The sequence below is a fragment of the Dermacentor variabilis genome, unplaced genomic scaffold (assembly GCF_050947875.1).
Source record: "Dermacentor variabilis isolate Ectoservices unplaced genomic scaffold, ASM5094787v1 scaffold_15, whole genome shotgun sequence".
NCBI lineage: Eukaryota > Metazoa > Arthropoda > Arachnida > Ixodida > Ixodidae > Dermacentor > Dermacentor variabilis.
Window position 1 is genome coordinate 9,607,138 of NW_027460313.1, and position 23,141 is coordinate 9,630,278.

At 42.7% G+C, this 23,141-nt stretch overlaps 1 long non-coding RNA gene across 1 annotated transcript; it reads right to left on the bottom strand.

The window, feature by feature from the left end:
* Positions 1–1,868: 1,868 nt before the first annotated feature.
* LOC142567905 (uncharacterized) lies at positions 1,869–16,732 on the bottom strand. The gene is made up of 3 exons (XR_012825294.1): positions 16,578–16,732; positions 6,883–6,941; positions 1,869–2,419 (listed from the first exon to the last, which is right to left on the bottom strand). It is a non-coding gene; the product is annotated as an uncharacterized LOC142567905 (long non-coding RNA).
* Positions 16,733–23,141: the final 6,409 nt, after the last annotated feature.

The following is a 23,141-nucleotide window of genomic DNA, read 5'->3' on the forward strand; positions in this document are numbered from 1 at the left end:
CAATGGCTATGGCGTTGCGCCGCTGAGCTCGAGGTCGGGGGTTTGATCCCGGCCGCGGCGACCGCATTTCGATTGGGGCTAAAGGCAAAAAAGGCTCGTGTACCATACGTTTAGGTGCCGGTTTAAAACCCCCAGGTGGTCAAAAGATAATCCGAAGTTCCGCACTACGGCGTTCCTCATAATCAGATCGTGGTGTTGGCACACTGTAAAAAAAATTTCTTCAGTTTACGGTCAAAGTTGCAGGTAAAACGTTGCCGGACACTTTTCCGTTAAATGAAAAACGGTGTTTCCGTAGAACGGACAGGCCGTAAAAATTATTTCCGTTAAATGGAAAATGGTGTTTCCGTAAAACGGACAGGCCGTAAAAATGATTTCCGTTAAATGGAAAATGGTGTTTCCGTAGAACGGACAGGCCGTAAAAATTATTTCCGTTAAATGGAAAACGGTGAGCTCCGTAGTTGTGATTACAGAATTGACCGTATTTTGCAAATAAGAAAAACGGTGAGTTCCGTAAAACGGAAATGCTGTAAATTGAGCCCCGTACTTGTGATTATAGTACATGACCGTACTTTGGTAATGAAGAAACGGGGACTTGAATGCTCGTGTTCTCGAGCCAAATTGTTTCGTTCATTGGAATAAGTTATTTTGGGCAATGAACTACCCAAGTCGTACATTACAACGTGGATAACTTGCAATATCATTTAAGATATAGCTGGAAATGGGGCAGAAATCGTAGCACACAGGAAATACACCACACAGAACGTGCTGTGTTTGCATGTTTCCTCCTAGTGTCATTGTTTTCTACACCGCTTATTCTTCGTGTCAGTGTTGTCATGTTGCACTTGGGTTCTGCATCCAACATGTACACAGCATACATAGAGATTTGTGTTCGAGAAACAACAAGCCACTTGAATCTGAAAAAACCTGTGTTTATTCTGCTTACTGAAAAAAGCAGGGTGTGAGACCGGGCTAGTTGGTATTCCACGCTGAAGTGACCAGCACAAGAGTGAACGCGGGACACTAAAAAGGTGACAAGAACAGGTGTGAACTTCCAATTGGTGTTTATTATGAAAAGGCATGTATATGTACTTTTGTGCACTTGATCATAATCAGTTACAAAAGCGCACTAAGGCCGCCCCAAGGCCTAAGGCGGCCTCCCACATACAGACCCCAGGTATGCAAATTTTTTAATGTCAACGCTAGGGATAATTTGCTAATGCAGTTGCCTTATGCGTTATCTGCCCCCTCAATGATGGGCCTAGTGCTTTCTTGCGCGTTGCTTGCTATGATTTCTGTTTTTTCAGAGTGCATGACATTTGCATGGGGAGTTTTGGATTCCAAGGAAACCCTCTCTCCCTTTTGTACTTTTGTATTATGTTCCTGTAGTCTCACATTTAGGCACCTTCCCGTTTGTCCCACGTAACGCTGCCCACAGAAAAGAGGTGTGCTATTCACTACTCCCCCCGAGCATTTCGACGAAACCTTTTCTGTGAGCAATGTTGCATGAAATTGATTCTCTGCTGACAGGGCTGGTTTTGGCACATAACTGAGATAACTTGTTGGGTGCGGGAAAAATGACCGAAACTCCCGCCCTTTGGCCTATTTTCTTTAGTTTATGCAAGATAGCGTGAATGTATGGGATGACTGCTAGATTCCTGCGAACAGTATCACATAGGTGCAACTAAAGAAAATAGGCCAAAGGACTGCAGTCTTGGTCATTTCTTCCGCACCCCGCAAGCTATCTAAGTTATGTGCCAAAACCAGCCCTGTCAGCAGACAATCAAAATCATGCAACATTGTGCAGAGAAAGGGTTTCATCAAATGCTCAAGAGGAATAGTGTATAGCATACCTCTTTCCTGCTGGTAGCGTTACGTGGGACAAATGGGAAGTTCCCTAAACTTGAGACTACAGGAACATAATCGGAGAGTACAAAAAGGGAAAGAAGGTTTCCTTGGAATCCATTGCTCCCAATGCAAATGTCATCGACTGTTTGAAAAAACAGAAATAATAGCAAGCAGTGTGAAAGAAAACACTAGACTCATCATTGAGGCAGCGGCTATTGCAGAATGCAACTGTGTTAGCAAGCCATCCCTATAGCACTGACTGTTAAAGAATTTGAATATCTGGGGTCTGTATGCAGGAAGCCGCCTTAGGCCTTGGTGCGCTCGTTTATTTGTGATGGCCATGTTGACTTGCATGATTGTAACAGATTATGATCAAGTGTGCAAGAGTACATATACATACCTTTTTGTAATGAACACCGGTTGGAAGTTTACGCCTGTCTTTGTCGCCTTTTTAGTGTCCCGTGTCCACTCTTGCGCAAGTCCTTTCCGCATAGACACTAGAAATTGGCTGACTAGAGGAAGGATTGGTTGAGACTTGGAATGACTGGCTGCTTGCAGAGGCCTTCGGCTTTGCCTGAAAAGAAACACCAATCAATTAAGGCTGTTCAATTATTTACCATCATCATCACTATTGTTACTCAGATAAACAATGATTTCGTATTCACAACTGTCACTACAAGTGCTCTTGTCAAAAGAAATGGTTCAGACTCAGCCATGTTGGTATACATTCATTCGTAGCCTTATAGCATAAAAAGCTTCAGACAGAAAGGACCCAAGTCAATTGATGGTTTGCCTGGAACAGCCAAAGATGTCATGTGCACATTATGACATTCGGAGATTACTTCTCCCATATTTAGGTAGAGCTGCCATGGCCACATACTGCAGACCATAGCTTTCAACTTTCACTGCTCTATTGCTCCATTAAACAACCTTGCAGATTTTACTGTTTCCCAAAACAATGAAGCACTCTTGAAACAAGCGCAAACCATGCATGTTGTTTACTTCCGACCCAGAACAAGCAAGCCAAAGATATTGTCCAGCTGACAGGCTGGTAGAATAGCAACAATACAAAAAAACCATGCTTGCACCACAACTGTGTCACAACAGCCGTCAGCCCCTTTCGGATATGGTTTGTGTCACGGAAGAAGTATCAATGTGGAATATTCTTTTTACTCAAGCAGTGAAAATTGAAAGTTACGGTTGTGAATGCATCAACATACCCTTCCCATCTTCATAAAAAGTTATAATATTGCACTGTGTTCACCGAAAAATTTGCCCTTTTTGTAAAGAAGCCTGCAATCATGCCTGGACCCCATACATGGCTCTGGCAGGCAGTACTGTTTATTCTGTCCATTTCTTGACTTGCAATTCCATAACGAAACAAATAATGCAACATATTTTTTCAGATTGCATTGCTTCATGTGAATGTGCTTAATTCGGGAAATTTCTGAAATGAATCAAGCCTCTCCTAAAAAATTTTAAAGTAGAGTAATTCATTAACATGCCTAAACATGAGCACTTCTCGTAGATTTTGAGAGCCAATGAGGACAGAGCTATTTGCTCAATTTTCTATGACTCATGGCAACAGGATGGCCAAATTCCGTGCTGTTAGTAAATGCAAAGAAAAAAAACTTTGGTCAATTTATGCAATGTTTTTTTCCAAAATTTTTCTTCTTTATACCGTAGTGGGGGTACTCTGTGGTAATTAGTTGGAATTAATGCTATTGGCCTGCAGTCTGGTACAAAATATTTTTAAAGCCGCAGCGACAACACTATTTCCTGCGGATCTATCCAAAATGCAGATTCGGTAAAATACAGGGAGAATGCTTCTAACTAAACAGGTAATTCTATATTGCTTTTTGCAGAGACACCTTTTTTTTTCTTGGAAAACTAAGGTTAATTTCATTGTTGCCAGGCTTGGGCAGCAAAATAAATTTTTAAATCAAAATTAAAAGTGATCGCCAGGCATGTCCAGTTGAATTGATCTGAACATGCCCTACTGTCGGCAGTACACATGTTGCCACTTTAAAGGCCTGCAAGAAGGCACCAGTTACATTTTCTAGGGCAAGAAGGCAATGAAGTATGTTACTTAAGGCAATTAGTCACAGGAGTCCTTGATGAGTAGAAGAAAATTTAAAGACTATAAATTGTTTAGAAGACTTAAGTCACATAAAAGTACCATCATTGTATTGTGCTAAAACTAACCTAAGAGACTGAAACCTGACATGATAAAAATGGAGCTTGAGAATGAAGGCTTGCTCAACAAGCAACAGAACGACAAAAAATGATATGCATGATAAATTTTAAAAAACACGCTGTTGAGGACGGTAAAGAACTAGGCACCATGACGAAATTTGTAAATATGCAAGCATAGGATGGAGTCAGTTGGCGCAAGCCATATATATTTACAGATTACTAGGAAAGGCCTTCGTCCCGCAGTGGACATAATGTATGTGAGAGCACTGTGCCCCTTCGATTATGCAGTCCCAGACTGTCCGCAAACCACCTGCGGCTTCTGGTCTGGCTTGCATTGACAGAAGGGCGCATCTCAGTCATGTGATCCCGCTGCCTGGGACTGTCCAAGGTTTTGTTTGAAAGCACCGTGATTGGAAGTCGCTCTCCTGGCTGCTGTTGTCTGCTATTAGCTGCTTAAATTATGGGGTTTTACGTGCCAAATCCACTTTCTGATTACGAGGCAAGCCGTAGTTGAGGACTCCGGAAATTTCGACCACCTGGGGTTCATTAACGTGCACCTAGATCTAAGTACATGGGTGTTTTCATATTTTGCCCCCATTGATATGCGGCCACCGTGGACGGGATTCAATCCCGTGACCTCGTGCTTTTAGCTACTTGTAGATAGCGCCCTACCCAGCAAATTCAGTAGCGTGGTCATCAAAATGGTGCAGTCTCAGAGGCCATGTCGCCGACACAACCATAAAGCTTGCATAATGGAATTGCAGCCTGAGCACATTGAACATGTTAACAAAGCTCAGTTTACATCGTGCTCTCGCTCTTCGGGCCCCTTAACCGCTGTATTTAAGCCAGCTCATTCATTTCCTGTAAAATTTAAGCGTCATTGCCACACAAAAATAAGCAAAAACACGGTTGTGCCACATCACTGTTCACCCACAAAGCACAGGCCGATATCCTCAAAGCTCGTGAAACCGTCTACTAAAGGCCTGACGTGTGTCTAGGACAGAGCGCGTCTACACTGTCTACTAATCCTGCACATCCAAAAGCAAAATTCCGAATTTGGGTAACAGAAGGAATCAGCACACATGTCAACAGCAATCTGTGAAGCTCTGATTATACAGGTTGTCCCACGTAACTTGAGCCAAACAATAAAAATGTGCAAATGTGACGTAGCTCGACAGAACCAAGGTAATGTTGTTTGCCGTCACTTGGAGATACTTAGATATTTTTTCATTCCACCACAATAAATATTTCATCTTCGTTAATTAATCAACTTTTCAAATATTATAATTAGATTAGAAGCGTCCATGAGAAAATTGTAGAGCAACATGAAAAGCTCCCCATACAGCTTTCTGTTGTTTGAGACATGCTGCGTAGAAGTGTTTTTTCGAGAAAGAAGCTCGCGAATACACAAAAAGTGCTGTGAATGGACAGTCACGCAACAATTTAGTGTGTATTTGCAGGCTTCTTTCACGCTAGGAAAAACACTTTTATGTAGCATGTATTAATCATAATATTTGGGAAGTTGATTAATTACCGAATACTAATGATTTAATCTGGCGAAATGAAAAAGAAATGAGTATGTCGAAGCGACGGCAAACAACATTACCTTGGTTCTGTCCAGTTACGTGGCATTTGCATATTTTCAATGTTTGGCTCAAGTTACGTGAAACACCCTGTATGCCACGCCAGCTACCAGCATTAAATATCTACATGCAATATGATATGTTTCCTCGTCCACCAGTTTCACTCATCTGAACAGCGAAATCTACATGTTTACTATGCATATAGCAATGAGCATGACAGATGTCACGAAACACATCAAGAAAAGCAAGCATTTGCGCCTGATCACTGTGTTTTGCCTTAAAAAACACAAGGACTAAGGTTGCAGCAATTAGACCACTCATGAAAACCTCGCATCATGGCACACAAAGCATCGATTTAACAGAAGCGATAGCTGAGTGCATGATATTTGCTGTCTGGAACGCGCAAAGTACACATAAACACACAGCCTCTTTTAAAACATAGCGTCAAGCCCGCATGCATCTTTTTAAGACAGCCGCTGTCTCGTAGCTACTTGCATATGTCTGAACAAATATCTGCTGACAGCTCTGAGAGTCCGCAGAGTCTGTGACTTCTGGTAAAATGAATGCGATACTGGCTGCTCTCGGACTGGTGGATGGGGCTTCCGAAGCCGATTGAGAAAATCAAATGCGGGACAGCAGTGCTAAGCAGTCCAGGTCTGTCAAGGACTGATAATCGAAGAGGCCCACTAATGCTTTGTGTTCCTATCCTATGTAATCTCTTCATACTGATCAGCTCAAGCTGCATGGCAAAGTCTCTTGTTAATGCTCTGAAGACAAGCCTCTGGCCCAAACATTGGCTATAGAGACGACCATCGTTCGACAACTGTTGATCTGTTCATAGAAGTGAGAATTCCGCGACAAACTTTTCAATGAAGTAAGCAATATGATGATGAACTTGTTTCACAAAACTTCATAAGTACACCTGACCTTTGACTCATTTTTGCATGTAAGTAAATATTATGAAATTGTCGCTGTGAACAGTTGTCCCCGACTGCTGTACACTTGTGATAAAAAATTAACCGTATTTGAAAGTTTGTATAATTAGCCAGGAGAGCCGCACTTGCTGGATGGCTCAACATTTAATTTGGAAAAAAATTCAGCAGTGAGCAGCAATTGTATAACTAATGACCTTGAACATCTTTTATAACTATTAATTTGTAAACAACTGTTGTCGAACAGCCCACCTACTGAAGTTTTGAACACATTGTACACAATTATAGCACATACTACGCGAAATAAGATCTGTAATAGACCTTACCAAATACAATATTAGTGTGGCGGCAAGTCAAATGGCTCCTTGCAATGCTTGCGTCCTTCCTGGGAGAACAAAAAACGACATTAGGCTTACACTGACAGCACCAAACCACATAATTTAAGTTGCAAACAAGTGCCCCAGAACATAGGAAGTTCTAATTAGATATGGTCAACCTGCTTGACCATGTCACAGACATTGAATGACAGAATGTATTTTTATGGAGCCTCAACTCTATGAAATACATGCTAATACAAACATGCTAGTACACAGAATCAAATTGGATGCATGAAAATTCTCAGTAAACCTTTATTTCCTAGCAACCACAAGTTGCTCTTTGTGAAGTGCAACAAGTGAGTGTCTAACCTACACTAAGAAGGTGGAAAATTCGGGATCCTTTTTGGTGAATAACTAACCATATCTCTACCGGTACCCAGCAATACAAAGGTGAATTGTAAGTATTATATTGATTAACGAAACAGTTCAGTGCTACCAAGCAAGTACAATAAATTATTTCGAATTCATCTTCATGTCAGGCTAACCAAGTTAATTTTCTTTAGATCACATGAGAGAATGGTTGGAAAAAAATATTGGAATCTGTCAACAATGTTGAAGAAATTTTATGATGGCCTGCAGTTGTTGAAATAAGACCTGGGGCAGGGGGAGAAAAGACAAAGAAGTGTGATAAAAAAAAAATGGGGCCTGTGCTGTGCAGCTACTAAATGCAGTTTTATTAAATTATGATGTGCAAAACAGCAGATGTAAGAGATGCGAGACCCTCAGGTGGTATTTTGCAATGTTGTTACGGGAAATTGTTTCAAGGAGCATGACTCCTTAACCCTTCAAGGGTCAATGACGTATATTTACGGCACTGTCTGTAGGTTTAAAAAGCGCGACAATTTCCTAACCTTTTCTTTTCTGTCATGTGCTGCCATTATGTGGAAATACAGGGAATTTCTTTTGCACGCCTCGCTCTCTCAGTTTTCGTTGCATGGTTTGTTTTAGCGCTAGTTTGCTCCTGCGTGTCTATGTACTACCGCTTGCGCATTGGCGTGCGCGCGGGCGGGTGGCGGCTTGGGTTTTGTTTTCGCAGGCCGTTTCGGCTTCTTGCGCTTGCAAAACTGATGGCTATCTCGTTACTAATCGCTCAAAAGGCTACTGCTTGTTTCTCGCTCATTTAGTGCTCGCAGGGGTGCGCATAGGAAGGATGCTGCCGTGCATGCGCTTCTGTTGCTCCTTTTTTTTTTTTTTGAGACTCGCGAAAACTAATTGCATCTGGTTGGCGATAAGATGAAGATTAGTGGAAGTTTGTCACACGTTTTGCTTTTTTGATGGGCACACAACTGCACAGTTTTCTTGAGTGCATGCACCTACACAGTTCGATTACACTATGGATGTACTATCATAAGCAATATGAAAGGGAACACAGGAACGCGTGGCAAACAGCCTTGAAACAGACTCGGAGCGATACGCGGATGGCGCTGTGAAAAACGAAGGGGGAAAGGCGAGTGCTCTTCCACTAACTGTTGGCACTCCCACCACGCTGGCATTTCTACAAAGGAGCAGCTTACGTCATGGATCGTCCGACAGCCGATAAGACGGTGATCGTCACCAGTGACTTACACCGATTCACTTTCTTTTCTTTCATTCTCTTTTTTTGTTCATGCAACCGCTTGATAGTACTCCGAGAAAAAGTTTGCCCTGTATTTTAAACCGATTCTTTATTTGAATCGACGCACTCGGTTGTCAGTGGCACCTCGAACAGCGGCGACGCTCAAACCAATGACGACAGAGGAATAGAATAAAGAGAAATTTAAAAAAAAAGAACATTGACAAACTGTCTCTTGTGCGACTGTTGCACGAAGTTCGTTCAGAAAAAATTCACGTCGCACACTGCAGTGGCCCACGCAGAGCAGTCAACTCTGAATTTGCAGCCTCAAGATGCCTCGAGTGCCTTTTAAAGAGCGGGAAGATATAATAGAAATGTCTAAAAGAGGTTATACACAGCGCAATATTGCTCTCGTGACAAGCCGTCCATTGAAAACGGTCAACCGGATTATCCAGGCTTACCGAGACGAAGGACGCATAAACGATGCGCCGCACCGCACACCACCTCGATCAACAACGAACGACCAAGACCTTTGCATCGTGGCTGCCGTCAGCGACAAGCCATTTCAAAGTGCAAAAGACATTCGAGGTGCTCTTGGCTTGAACAACTTGAGCGACAGCACGGTACGACGAAGGCTTAGAGAAGCAGGACTGCAAAGTCGCATCGCCGCACAGAAACCTCTGCTCACCGCAGCCAACAAAGCGGCTCGCCTGAGGTTCGCTACTGAACACCGCAGCTGGAGTGAGAGTTGGTAGAAGTATGTAGTTTTCTCTGATGAGTCCACGTTCTCGAGCCGCTGGGACCAACGAAAGAGAGTGTGGTGGACCGCAAACACACGCTTTAGTCCGCAGAATATCCAGGAGGTGGCCGCCAGTGGACGCGTGTCTGTGAACGTCTGGGGGGGCGATTTCCCACGCAGGCTTAGGCCCACTGGTGAGAATTGATGGGAGGTTCACCAGTGCTGCGTATTGCACTCTGCTCGAGCACCAGACGATCCCCTATGTGTTGAACAGGCTGCACCTGGATGGGTGTTATTTTTTCCAACAGGACTTGTCTTTCGTTCACACATCGAAGGACGTGGCGCGCCTTTTGGAAGAGCGAGGGGTAATGCAACTTCAGTGGTGTGCGAAGGGTGCCGACATGAACATTATAGAGCACGTTTGGGGCCGTATGAAAGTGAACCTTTCGAAGAGCTCACTAGAATTGGCGAACACCGACCAACTATGGGAAGCAATAGAACATGAGTGGAAGCCCGCCTTCAGCGTGATACCGCACTCATCGAGGCTCTCTACGCATCTTTGCCTCAAAGAATAGAGGCCATCGTTAAGGCGACGGTGGCATGACGCGTTATTAGGCCACCAACGAACAAAGCAAAGGACGAGGATAAGCTGCGATAACGCTATTGCCTTATTTCATTTGCTTCAATATCTTTTTAATATTCGGCAAGCGCCAATAAACTTATTTTGAACTTACCCTTAAAGACAATTTTTTCCCGGTTTAGAAGATTTACCATAAATCAATATCGAAGTCCGGAACAGTGCTATCTTTTGTAATGATTCGACGCAAAAGGTTACCAGTGACGCAATATCGAACAGTGTTATCACTGTCTGCTGGCGATGTGAAATTCCGCACTTTGCAGACGCATGGCGGGAGTGCGAACAGTTGTTAGAACAGCGTCCCCCTTTCCACTTTGTTTCCAACGGTGGCCGCTGCATATCACCCATATAGCTGGGTCTGAGGGTGTTTTCTACGCGTTCCTGTGTTCCCTTAGATATTGCTCATAATAGTACATATTAGTGTAAGAGCAGGAACATTTGAGTCTTGCAAAGTATTCTCGTGTGCACATTTTCAAAGCCTTGAACTATAACAATGTAACAAATTTTTTACTCTTATAGGTTTATTTCCTTTTTTATCATTGTTATTCATGAATAACGAGTACCATATATACCAACGCAAAACAATTTTTTTGTGGCTTTACGGACACCCTAGAAAAATTACGGTAAATTTTTTCGAAATAAGTCCCTAAGAATTGGAATCTGCAATAAAAAAAATCGACCCTGGGCGGTCAAATATGGCGAAAAAGATCGACCCTCAGAGGGTTAATTATATTCATGTAATCTTTAGAAACGGATGGCATAAAGGACATACTTGTTGACAGTTTTATAGCAAGTCATGAACACGATGCACGCGGGAGTTAAAGAAGCATCTTTAAAGAATGCTCTAGAAACTTGCAAAAAGCAAGTTTCTATAACCTCTCACAACACCGAGCTTCACCTACAAGTGTTGTAACATTTCCTTGCAACGTGCAGCACTGTTTTCACAGACATAGTTTGAATCACTGTGTCACAAGCTCTGGAAACAAAAGTGCATACATAAGTGCTAAACAAGCACATATGATGCCCTACCCCTACTGCACAGACACATTTATCTACACTAACACATGTAGATGGATTATGTCATCCATTTGGTAGCTTCTGATCATGTTCCAAAGCATGAATCTCATAACTGCAAATTCTATAAGAATGTGACACCGACTGATTACTTGGGGACAACACGAAAAGATGGGAGAAGGCCAAACAACACGAGCGCAGGCTAAGACTTTTGGTTAATTGCACACACACACACACACACACACAAGCAGACAAACAAACAAATATTAGGCCTATTTGTCCTGCCTAGTTGCAGCTGCAGGACAGCGGGATGTTGTAAACAACCACACAGTTGAACTGCTGCATGTGCCTCTTGCTACACTTTGCGCCAAGGCCTGGTCTGATTCACCTTTTTGAACCCAGATTTTGAGACCATGGCTGACCTTCTGAACGTGATCTAACAGTGGTCACACCACTGTAGGCCAATGTTAGACCTGGGTATAGAAGTTCTCCTCGACTTGTTGAGGATGCTATTTCGTGCTTCTGTGACAGAGCTTCACAGCCGAACAGTGCGCTGATGAGAAAGGCAGAATTCCCTCCTTAAAAGACGGGGCATAGATGCAGTGCACATGACACTCACCAAAGAAAACAATGAGGTCAAGAAATGGAAGATCACTGTCTAGTTGTAGTTTTCCAGTAGAACACGTTGTGGGGGCTACTTGGTGAAGAGCTTTCAGAAGATGAAGCGCCAACAGAGACAACACAGTAAGAAAGAACAAAGACAGCACAAGCTGCTACTTGCAACTGTTTATTGAGGTCAAAAGCAGCTGAATATATAGCCATGGGGAGAAGGGGAAGAAAAAAACAGAAGCATTGCTTGTGTGAAGGCGCACGCGCGAGAACACAGAAGATGAAGGGAATCATAAGATTAGCCAAAATCTAAAATTTATCTAAAAACATGCATTCATTTGTGTAAATATTCAGACACAGGCATGCTGACACAGGCATCCCCTCTATTCTTAATCTGGTTGGCCTCCAACAACTCACGTGCCACAGTGTATTTGCTTTTAAGCACGATCGTTGTATCCTGAAGCCTTGCTTCACATACATGCTTATTCTCATTCCTGCAGGCCTTGCAATGAAGTGGCAAGTTTGAGCCATAACTATTTTTCAGCGGAAGCTTGTGCTCCCACAGGTGTTCGCTGATACATCAGCCAGTTTGTCCGATACACTCTTTCCCACACTTCCACGGTATGCGACCGCTTCTTCACACTTCACAAAAGGATTTGTATGTTTAATAGAACACTCTACTTTTAGAGTCATGAGATCCAATCAGGCGGCACAAAGTAGCAAGCTTTCGGGGCGCAGCAAAAACCACAGGAATTTTATATTTTGCGGCGATGTGTTTAAGATTACGCGCCACTTCATGAGAATACGGTATCGCCACTGGATACGGCAGAAATCCTTGCGGGCACGAGGTCGGTATACCGACCCTGCAATTAATTGTTGCAATATAAGTCTATGCACTCAAAGACTGTTAAACGTGCGATTGCCACTATGTGCCTTGAATTTACCCTTAAAGAATTGTGCTGTCATAAGGCACACAAAACCTTTGACGAACAGATTTTGAAGTTGAAGAAAGCTGGCTTTCCTTGTTTGGTTTTGAGCAAAGTTTCGGAGGCGTTGAAAAAGGTGCAAAAAGAAAAAATGAAGCAGTGAAGAAGGTCAAACATTGGAAAAGAAAGCTACAGTGGTGATACCGTATTCTCACAAAGCAGCACATAATCTTAAACATGTCATCGTGAAATACAAAATTCCTGTGGTTTCTTCCGAGCCCCAAAAACTTGCTACTTTGTGCCGTCTGATTGGATATGATGACTAAGAAAGTAGAGTGTTCTAGTAAACACACAAACCCTTTTGTGAAGTACGGAGAAGGGGTCGTATACTGCATACCGCTGAAGTGTGGGAAGGAGTAAACCGGACAAACTGGCCAATGTATTAATGAACGCCTGCAGGAGCACAAGCTTTCACTCAAAAATGGTTATGGCTCAAACTTGCTGCTTCATTGCAAGGCATGTGAGAATGAGAATAAGCAAGTACGTGAAGCAAGGCTTCCTAATACAACAATCATGTTTAAAAGCAATGACACTGTGGCACGTGAACTTTTGGAGGCCAACCAGACTAAGTAAAGAGGGGACGCCTGTGTCGACCCCCCGTCTCCGACTATTTACAGAAATGAACGCATGTTTTTAGATAAGTTTTAGATTTTGGTTAATCTTATGATTCCCTTCATATACATCTTCCATATTTTTGCACATGCGCATTCACATAATCAGTGCTTCTTTTTTTTTCCTTCCCCCTCTCCCCATGGCTATATATTCAGTGCTTTTGACCTCAATAAACAGTTGCAAGTAGCACCTTGTCCTGTCTTTGTTCTTTCTGACTGTGCTGTCTCTGTTGGCACTTCATCTATTGAAATGTAGTTTTCCCCTTTCCATGAGCTCATCTAGCACTGTAGAGAAGACAGAAAACAAATAAATCAACCCATTTAGTAGCCTTGCTTCACGTCATATAGGGTAGAAAGTTTCCAATGAAGCAGAATACCTTTACTACGCTGGTTCTTACAGCAGCTAGTGTTTTACGACTAGCTGACAGTGTTCTCGGCAGTGAAAAGTCACAATTAAAGTGGTTGAGCAACTATTTAATGTCTCCTACAAAGTGCCACGCATGTTAAAGTAAGCAAAACTACTACTGAAAGGCAAGCTCCACTATCTGGGCCTGAAGATTTTCTGTGGTGAGCATCGAGCTGGAGCTATTCCCTGTACTCAAAGGTGTTTTTAACTTTTCTATTGGTGCATCTGAACACTGAAGCATGTTGTTGCTACAGGAACACCGGAGATCACATTTAACACTTGGTACCACCCCGACGTGGAGGGGAGCTTCCATAACCAAGTACAATGTTTGCTTTTAACAGTGCGTTCGCACTGCCTTTTAGCATGCATTGCCAAGAAGCATGTAATGGAGTTGAACGTAGCTGACGTCTTAGGTCAGACAACTTCGAGTAAGCCAAGGCCTATGACTGTTATGCAATCAGTACACAAAGGCAACCATCAATTCAAGCAAATTGTTCAGAGAGTTGAAACTACCTTTTTATTTTCAGTGCCAAGCAATCTGGGCACGTACAAAATGTTAACCGGACCAGGGCAACACGTGAAGTTTACATCAAAAAGTATGTGCTGGAGTTCATAGGTACTATGGTTGGTGCTGTTTACAATATCCCACTGTCCTGCAGCCACAATTATGTAGGACAAACCGGCCGACGACTCAAGGATTATCTTACAAAACATGCACAGACCCTTGACACAACATGGGGGAGCAACATAGCTATTGATGCTGCTTTGTGCAGTTGTACACCAAATTTTTAGCAGTGAAGTATCTTCATCACACATTTTCATAGCAGACATAACTTTCAGAATAGCTCCTACTATGCTAGCGTGTCATCACTTAACCTGCCGGAGCATTCTGAATTGGGCTGCTTGGTGCATGTTTAGAAGGGAACCGAACAGGGCTACATACAGGACAAAGGGAATATGTTGCTGTGTACAACGCTGTCACTTCATACTGGCAGTAGCACTGTTCGTTCCCTTTTAAATATTCATATCTTTTGGTCGCCTGACCACGCAACGCAGCTGCGAGCTCAGGCTATAATTTTACATTGTTACGTTGCCTTCCAATGTTGCACTTAATTACATCATCGCATACTCACCTGTTATAGTTAGCTCAACACTAGCTCACAGTGAGCTTATTCGTGGCTAATCTTAGTTACCATGGAGCCCATGCATGACAGTGCTAACGATCAGTGTGCAGTGTTGTTGCATACTCATTAAGCCAACACTAGACAAACAGTTATTTTATTGGTGCGTGTTTTATCTGTTGCCTCAAATCTTGAACTCTGGCACTATAAGTGTTTTTTAAACACCACTCATATGTGCAACCAAGTCAGGTATGAAACAATATCCCTTTCAAGTCGAGGTGCTCATACTGAACCAATTTGTTGCCACAGGAAAACAAATCATCAATTATCCTTTGAATGCATCTGCAAAAATTACTCTACTTGCATAGGCCTCGTCATTCCACCAACATTTGCAGTCACTGTCTATTAAGACTGCATATGCAAGACAGATATACAATAGAATGGCACAGCTTTCCAGAACAAAGAGCACCACTAGACAGACTGCTGTGGCACACTTTCTCAGGCCCGCTGGCTGAGAAACTGAGCACAAACCGGCACACAGACATCCTTCACTGGTGCAATAGCTGCAATTGAAGCAAATAATATCAGGTATTTTCAGACCGGTCGTCCACAGTAAAGCAAAAACATTTTCATATACAAATACTCTTGCACATAAGCTTGTCACCGAATTACCAATTGCTGTGGTATCGTTTGGTGTCTTCAATTGTATCGTTCAACTCATTTAAAAAAAGACTTCATGAAGCACCTTCTATTCAGCAAAACAGCAGACATTTTGCTCTACATAACTCACAACATGTATTTAGAATAATTATTGTATTGATGCCTATATGCTGAAAATTAGTCTATGCAACTAGAGACAGTCAGTATTAGAACCAGCCTTTAACATCAGTGTTGACACATCTTTTGATTTTTTATACCAGTTTGGAACATTTGTAACTTTGGATGTCCATTACACACTTTTTGGCACCGCTATTCTGTGTCAAGGTTACGTTAAAAATTACTTATCACATGCACTTGCTTTACAATTAAGCCGCAGATGGGCAAAATTTACGTGGCAATCCACTCCCAGATTACGTTAAATGCTGACGTATTGCGTCAGAACGTTGATAGTCAGCCTGGTAGCTGTCTGAAGTAAAAACAAAACAAAAACAAAAATTCGCGAAACATCTGGTGCCGATTACCAGCTAGCAAAATAATCAATTTCTTCTCCAGCGACCCTTAATGGGTATCACGCGGACACTTTCAAGTGCGATCGCGCACGATTGCTCGGGCTCGATCCCAAAGTGTTCCAAGGCACCGTGTTACACCAGTGTTACGTAACACTGCAGATCGCACGAGGTTACGGCAGCAAGCACGCTACACCGTCCATTCATTGTGATGTAGGGGCATCGCATGCAACATGCTCTATGAGGTCTTCATACACAAGTAGACTTTAAATTCCAGAAGCAGTCTTTCAATTACGGATATGAACACAGCGATTATGCACGCCAAGCACACTGCGTCCTAAGCTTAAGGAAAAATAGAATTTCGCTGTGATGCAATGCGTCGCCGAATACGGCTAACATAGTGTTACACCGCGCCGTGAGAGATTGCTAAGGGGAACAGTAACTTCACTTTATTTTGGAATGCCAAGAACACATCACAACACATTGCAAAACTGGAATGCCAACGTCAGTAAAACAGCTGCCACATACAGCCGATAACGAACTGCTACAGACGACATCGTCGCTGATGTTGCCTACGCGCCTCAATGTACTCTATATGAAATCAGCACAACAAACGCTACACCATTTATCACAGACTCGCAATGCCGCGGCTTTATCAATCCTCATGGCCAAGCGGGAATGTCGTTACAGGGCATTGACAGGGCATGCTCACACAACACAGTTCAGCCCGTCACCGGCCATCGCAGTGCATTTCGCACGCGCGACGTGCACCAACAACAAAAAAGGACACTTAAATCACTTACTTGCGTAGCAGTCCATCGTCGATTCCTTCTTATTCTCTCAGTGAAATCCCAAATGCAACAGGTATACCACCACCGCACACCGCCATTTCCAGCCGCTGTCCACTCTGTACTGTTGAGGCGGAGAAATGCAACCCGTCGTGTAGAAGCGATGAAGGGTGGTAAGCAGCGCCACCGCTGAAACCTCTTCCGTTTGTGCGTGCGTACTACGATTCGCCTATGAATAATGTTCAAGCAGCGTTACCTATGGTGATATTAGGTAACTGCTGGTAAACGTGGGCGGTGTCTTTTCTTTATATTCGTTGCGTGTTGATTTTTCGCTCTTAACATGCTCAGTTGCCCTCCACATCAAATTACGGACGGTTCTCCGTATTTCAAAAACAGAGCTCACGTCCGTTTTTTTACGTAGAATTCCGCCGTTTTTCATGAAACTGAACGGTCTACGTAATTATTACGGCAGGTTTGACTGTAAAATTACGGAAATTTTTTACAGTGCACGTAAAGCCCCAGAGATTTTTTTTATCACCTTCTAGCATAGGCTACGGCCAAGAAGACGCGCGAGCGTGTAATATTTCGACTTCAAAAATGGCGCTATAACTTTTCGCTGACTTTCTTTCAACATGGTCAGTTTATCGATGACACCAATCGTGTTAAACTACAGATTCAGAAAACGGACATGGAAAAATAACAGAAGTGCACTAGTACGCGCCCATGCAGGTAGGTACCCCATAGAGCTCAGCTTTGCGCACAGTCACGTAGTGATGAGGGTACGCATGCATAAAACGCGCAAGTATTAAGTTGACCGTGGTGGCAGGGTGGTTAGCGAGTAAGCATGGATAATCAAGGCGCTTACCGAGCGGTGTTGTACCCTAAATCCTTGAGGGTCATAAGATACTGCTCAGACCAACCTCGTAAGACCAACCTAGAGATTCAGGGTGTAGTGAAGACCGAGAATGAGTGCTTAAGCGACCTACTTTCTAAACTTGGCTCTACGATCAATGAACCAGTCGCTGTATCGCACATTGAAACGTGCCATCGTGTACCTACACGCAGGGGTGATCGGACAAACATAATCGTCCAGTTCAAGAGTCGCGCGAAGCGGGATAGCGTTTTCCACAAAGCTAGAAAAATGCGTCTCACAAATACAGATCCTGGGTTGGAAGGCTCTTCTTCGGTGTATGTGAATGAACACCTTTGCCCTGCCCCGAAGAAGCTTCTCGCGATGGCCGTGAAAAGAAAACACGCGCATCACTGGAAATCGGTGCGGTCGTTGAACGGCAAAAGTTTTGCAAGACAAGCTGAAGACACGCCCGTTCTCCACATAAGAAACGAGAGTGACGTCGAGAAGATAACGTCGGGGCAGGCGCAGGAGTAAAGCGAGGGAGCAGCGCGAATTTGTGCACCCCGCAACTTTGGCTGCTCACCATCGTCAAAATGGCTTATCAAGAGCTGGCTCTCCCGCATCTCATTGCTAAGCAGGATGCATCGGCCACGGCTGTTTTGCATCTTAATGCGCGCTCAGCATGCAAGAAGAGTGACGATATCATCCATATTTTGGCGCAATTTACTTTTAAGCTTAATGCGATCACGATATCGGAAACATGGTACTACAGTAACTGTGCTATGCTGACTTTGCAAGTTTATTACCGCTTTTTTATTAATCGGCCCAGCAAAAAAAGGCGGGGGTGTTGCACTTTTTGTTGAAAGCTATGCAAAACCAGAATTAGTACCAGACACTACGACAGTATCAGATTATTAAATACTCACTGTAAAGAGTAAAAACAGGATAATATCTCTGGTGCATCGCCCACCGAGCGGCAATATTGTCACTTTTCTAGATTTTTTGAACCATTCCTAGCATATGTAAGCATGAACAATTTGATGCTTGTGTGTGGCGGCGATCTTAATATAGATGTACTTAAACAGAGTAACTCATCCTTCCAACTGAACACGTGCCTCAAGTCTGCAGGTTTTGTAAATACAATCACCACACCAACACGCATTACAAGTCATACATCTTCTTTACTTGACTTACTCATCCTTGATATTTCTACTACTGTATGCAACACAGGCTCATTGGTGTCTGACATAAGTGACCACTGCCCTATATTTTAATCTACACCGATGTCTCTAAGAAAACAGCTGATGCCTGTCAACAATTCACTTATCAGCGTATAACACAAGCAGGTTTAGAGCAGTTCAAGAATGACGTTATGAGTCACGATTGATTACATGTTTTGAACAAAACAGATGCAAATGAGGCATATAATGAATTTATTATAACTTTTACGCATATGTACGCCAGCTATTTTCCAATGAGGACAGCTAAATATTCCAAAAAAGTTAGATAGCCTTGGGTTACTCATGAGCTTGCAAAAATGATCAAAACAAAAAATATTCTCTATCATTCCTTCTTGCGCACGCGCTGTGAATTAGCATTACAAACATTGAAAAAATTTAGAAACATGCTAAATGCTGAACTTAGAAAGGCAAAGGCGGCGTACTATGAGGACTTATTTGCAAATGTTTCTACACAACAGCCAGAAATTACGTGGCAAACGATTAATTTTGTTCTAGGTCGCCGCAAGGACGATACGCACCTGACATCGATGAAGCTGGGCTCACGTGAGATAACAGGCACAGCGCTTTCCGATTACTTTAACCACCACTTCGTAACTGCACAAAGCCGCTATTGCTGATGGCAATGATAGCATAGGGGTGGCTTGTGATAACGATGCTGTTCGCGAAAGCGCATTTTTTTGCGCCTACTGATGAATATGAAGTATACAGTGTGTACATGGGGCTGAAAAACAGTAAAGCTTTATACTTAAATAATTTGCAGATTAAACCTATAAAACATGTTTTGCAATTTATTGTACTTCCGCTTGTGCACATTTACAACTTAATTTTAGAGACTGCAGTTTTTCCAGATGCAATGAAACGCGCGAAAGTTTCGGTTATTTATAAAGGTGGTGATCGAAATACCGCGTCTAACTATCGATCGATATCGGTGCTCCCAATTTTTTGAAAAGGAATGGAAAAGCTTATTTTTGCTCGAATGACGGAATTTTTCAATAAAAAGAGTGTGCTTACTGATTCACAATATGGATTTTGGAAAAACAGATCCACAGAAATGGCTCTTCTTACGCTGAAAGAATACATTTTCCAGAGCTTTGAAAATAACTACTACGCAGTCGGCATTTTTATAGACTTTAGTAAAGCGTTTGACAGCCTCAATCACGAGATCCTTATTCGGAAGCTTTGTATGTATGGAATTCGTGGGAAACCGTTAGAATTACTCAAATCATATCTGAAACATCGACGTCCCAGTACGTTTCCATTAATAAACATAACTCGTCCCTCTTAAGTATTGTGTGTGGTGTGCCTCAAGGAAGTATTCTTGGACCACTTTTGTTTAACGTTTTTATAAATGATATCGTAACCATAAACAGTGAGGCTCAATTCATTGTGCACGCGGATGATTGCACATTGTGTGTCTCAGGTCCTAATGCGAATGAACTTGTGGAAAAATGTAATAAAATTATGGCAGGTTTGTCCGATTGGACACAGACAAATAAGCTTAAAGTAAATTCAAAGAAAACAGAAGTTCTAATATTGCGCGCAAGAAATAAACCACTTAACATTAATCATGCTATTTATTTTCAGAGCCAACGCATTAACTGGCTGAAGAATTTAAAATTCTAGGAGTATACTTTTCTTCTAATTTACGTTCGGATGCCCATATCAAACATCTCTGCGGCAAACTCCCTGCGGTTACCGGTGCTATGGCACGTTGCCGCACATTTCTACCTATGAGAGCAAAACTTCAAATATACTACGGTCTCTTATCGTATATAAATTACTCTTACCTTGTCTGGGCTACAACATCTAAATCTAACTTGCAAGAGCTGGTAATACTTCAAAAGAAAATCGTTCGGTATATAGAGAACGTTAATCGGCTTTCACCAACAGATCATATATTTCTCAAATACAGACAAAACCGCGTAGATAACTTATACGAACACAGATTACTAGAACGATTTACTTCTCATCCGAATATGTTAAGAATTATTTTACATCCCTTGCCCCTTGCTCAGCTAGAACTCTGCACACACAAGAAACATAGGACACGAAACCCTGAGGTGTGGAAGGTACCATGGTTTCGAAATAATTACAGTCTACAGTCCTTAACGCAAAATATACCGACTGTACTAAACAAATATAAGCACACAGCTACGCTAAATAAAAATGGTTTGCGTGACTACTTTCTTTCTTTATAGCGACACTTTAGTATATTGCATTCAAGTGTAAAATGACATTGTTATGCATACGTACGATGTGTAATATTTGTTCTGTATAAAGACCAGTGTATATATCATGTGAGTGCTACTGCCATGTAAGGGACCCTGGGCCTCCGTCAAGCTGCTGCGACAGCTTTTTGCCCAGGTGTCCCTCCAGTTCCTCTTGTTTCTGGTAAATAAAATTTATTGATTGGTTGATTGAAACACCAAAAAATTTTTTATTGATTTTATTTATTGGGTATCTGCTTCGCCATTCAGGCATTACAGCAGGGAGGGTACAACTCATATAAACAAAAACTCAAAATTACATTCATAAAGCATGGAAGAAATCATCATTTGAACAAATACAGACAGTGTCAGGTGGTAGAGTATTCCAATCTCTTATAGTACGAACAAGGAAAGAGTAGCGGAAAGCGTCGCTTTTGAAAGGAATCTCACGTATTTTCAATTTGTGTTCTCTCCTTTTAGAAACATATATGGGCGGCTGAAAATACAATTTCCTAGCTATCCCCGTTTTAGAGTGGTATATGTTATTAAGAAATTTTAATCGGAGATTTTGACGACGGTGTTCAATAAGATGTCAATTTAATGATTTTTGCGTTTTGTCATGCTAAGCATCCAGTCATAATTGCCAAGGACAAACCGAACTGCCCTGTTCTGCACTTTTCCTAGTTTATCTACAAGTTCTGTAGTATATGGATCGCATATACTACAGAAATAGGCAATATGAAAACAGAAATTGTTGGAAATAGGCAAGGGAAGATGGCGCAGCCAAAAAACATTTAGAATGCGGGATGTCCTCGCCAGCACATTACACATTTTCCTTCGTAGCGTTCCTACGAGTGTCCTGGCCAACATTAGCCGAGTTGCTAAACAGAATATGGAGATCCCGCGTACTGTGTGAATTGATGTAAGCGAAGCTTTCTGGTTTTTTTTAGATTGACGTACCATAATTAGCGGTAATGTTGACGACATGCCAGAATAGGGACGTTCATGATGCTAAGCGTTACCTTGCGTGCACCGCTGGTGTTTGTTTACGTATACATAGTACACAGAACACACAGCGAGACCTGTTGGCTCGAGGCGTTGTGCGCAATTTAGGCAGCCTGTGAGAAGGTTAGCACTGTCGTTTTGCCTCACATGGCGCATCGCATCATGGCTGAAGTGCTGCTGTGTTGGACGACTGCTTGCGTGTGATGTCTTGTAGTCGCGGTGCATTATTGCGGCTTTGCGTGTGCACGCTCCAGCTACGTCAGTTGTCCGTATAAGCAAACTTACACGCTGTTTATTTTTCAGAAGTAACAAGAACATACTCACCGAACCTTGAATTTACGTATCTCTAGTTTATCCTCGACTGTTCTTATGTCTAGAAGTAGCGCTTCGTTTACTGCAAAAACCCAAACGAGGCATGCTTAATTTCTGACGGCACCTTTTCTCTCTACAGTGATCCTTCTATGCATGTGAGCTCTCACGAGCGAAAAGGGGCATGTCTGTTCACTCTTTTCGTGACAGCGCCGCTTCTACCCATTCAGTGTTTCCTCATCCTACCTCATCTCTACCATTCTATCTATCTCCTCTCTAGACTGTTGCGCGTGTGCACGAAGGTAAGCGCTGTAGCTCCTACAATGCTTTTGCAGGTGGTTTGACGCGTGTAATTGCAGCCGTTTCAGATGGCACTGTGGAGGCGCCAAGCGAGGTGTTCTTGGAAAGGTCTGAAAAGAAAACGCGTAAACTAGGAATGCTTCTTGAGGTCGCATTTCCCCTCTGCCATGCAGGTATGCACGTTATCAACGCCTGACGTCATATTCACGTAACCATTGATGCAAGCATCGGGTGGTGACCAGCAGCGTTGTCTGAACAGCCCAATCAAATGCTCTCCTAGTTTATAGGAGGTCACTTTTGTTTGCTTTGACAATGAATAATATTGCCTACATTGAGTTTTTCTTATCTAATTGGCTGACAAGAAGCGAGGCGCACGCTCAGGGGTAGAGGGATTAGATGGGGCCGAGCCACTGCACTGAAAATGGATAAAGGATAAAGGTGGCGGCGTCTGCGATTGGTGCGCTTTTTCGTACTTTGCTTGTGGTTGCTGGTCGAAAAAAATCAGTGGCGTGCAACGGACAGTTAAAAACGCCGCTAAAATGGATCCTCCGCAAAGAATAGTTGGCAATGTGATGTCGTATACCTGCCAAAAACAGCTCGATAACGTTATACAGCTACGCAAAAAGTTTTGTCATATGCAAATAAACCCATGCTCTCTGGCAGG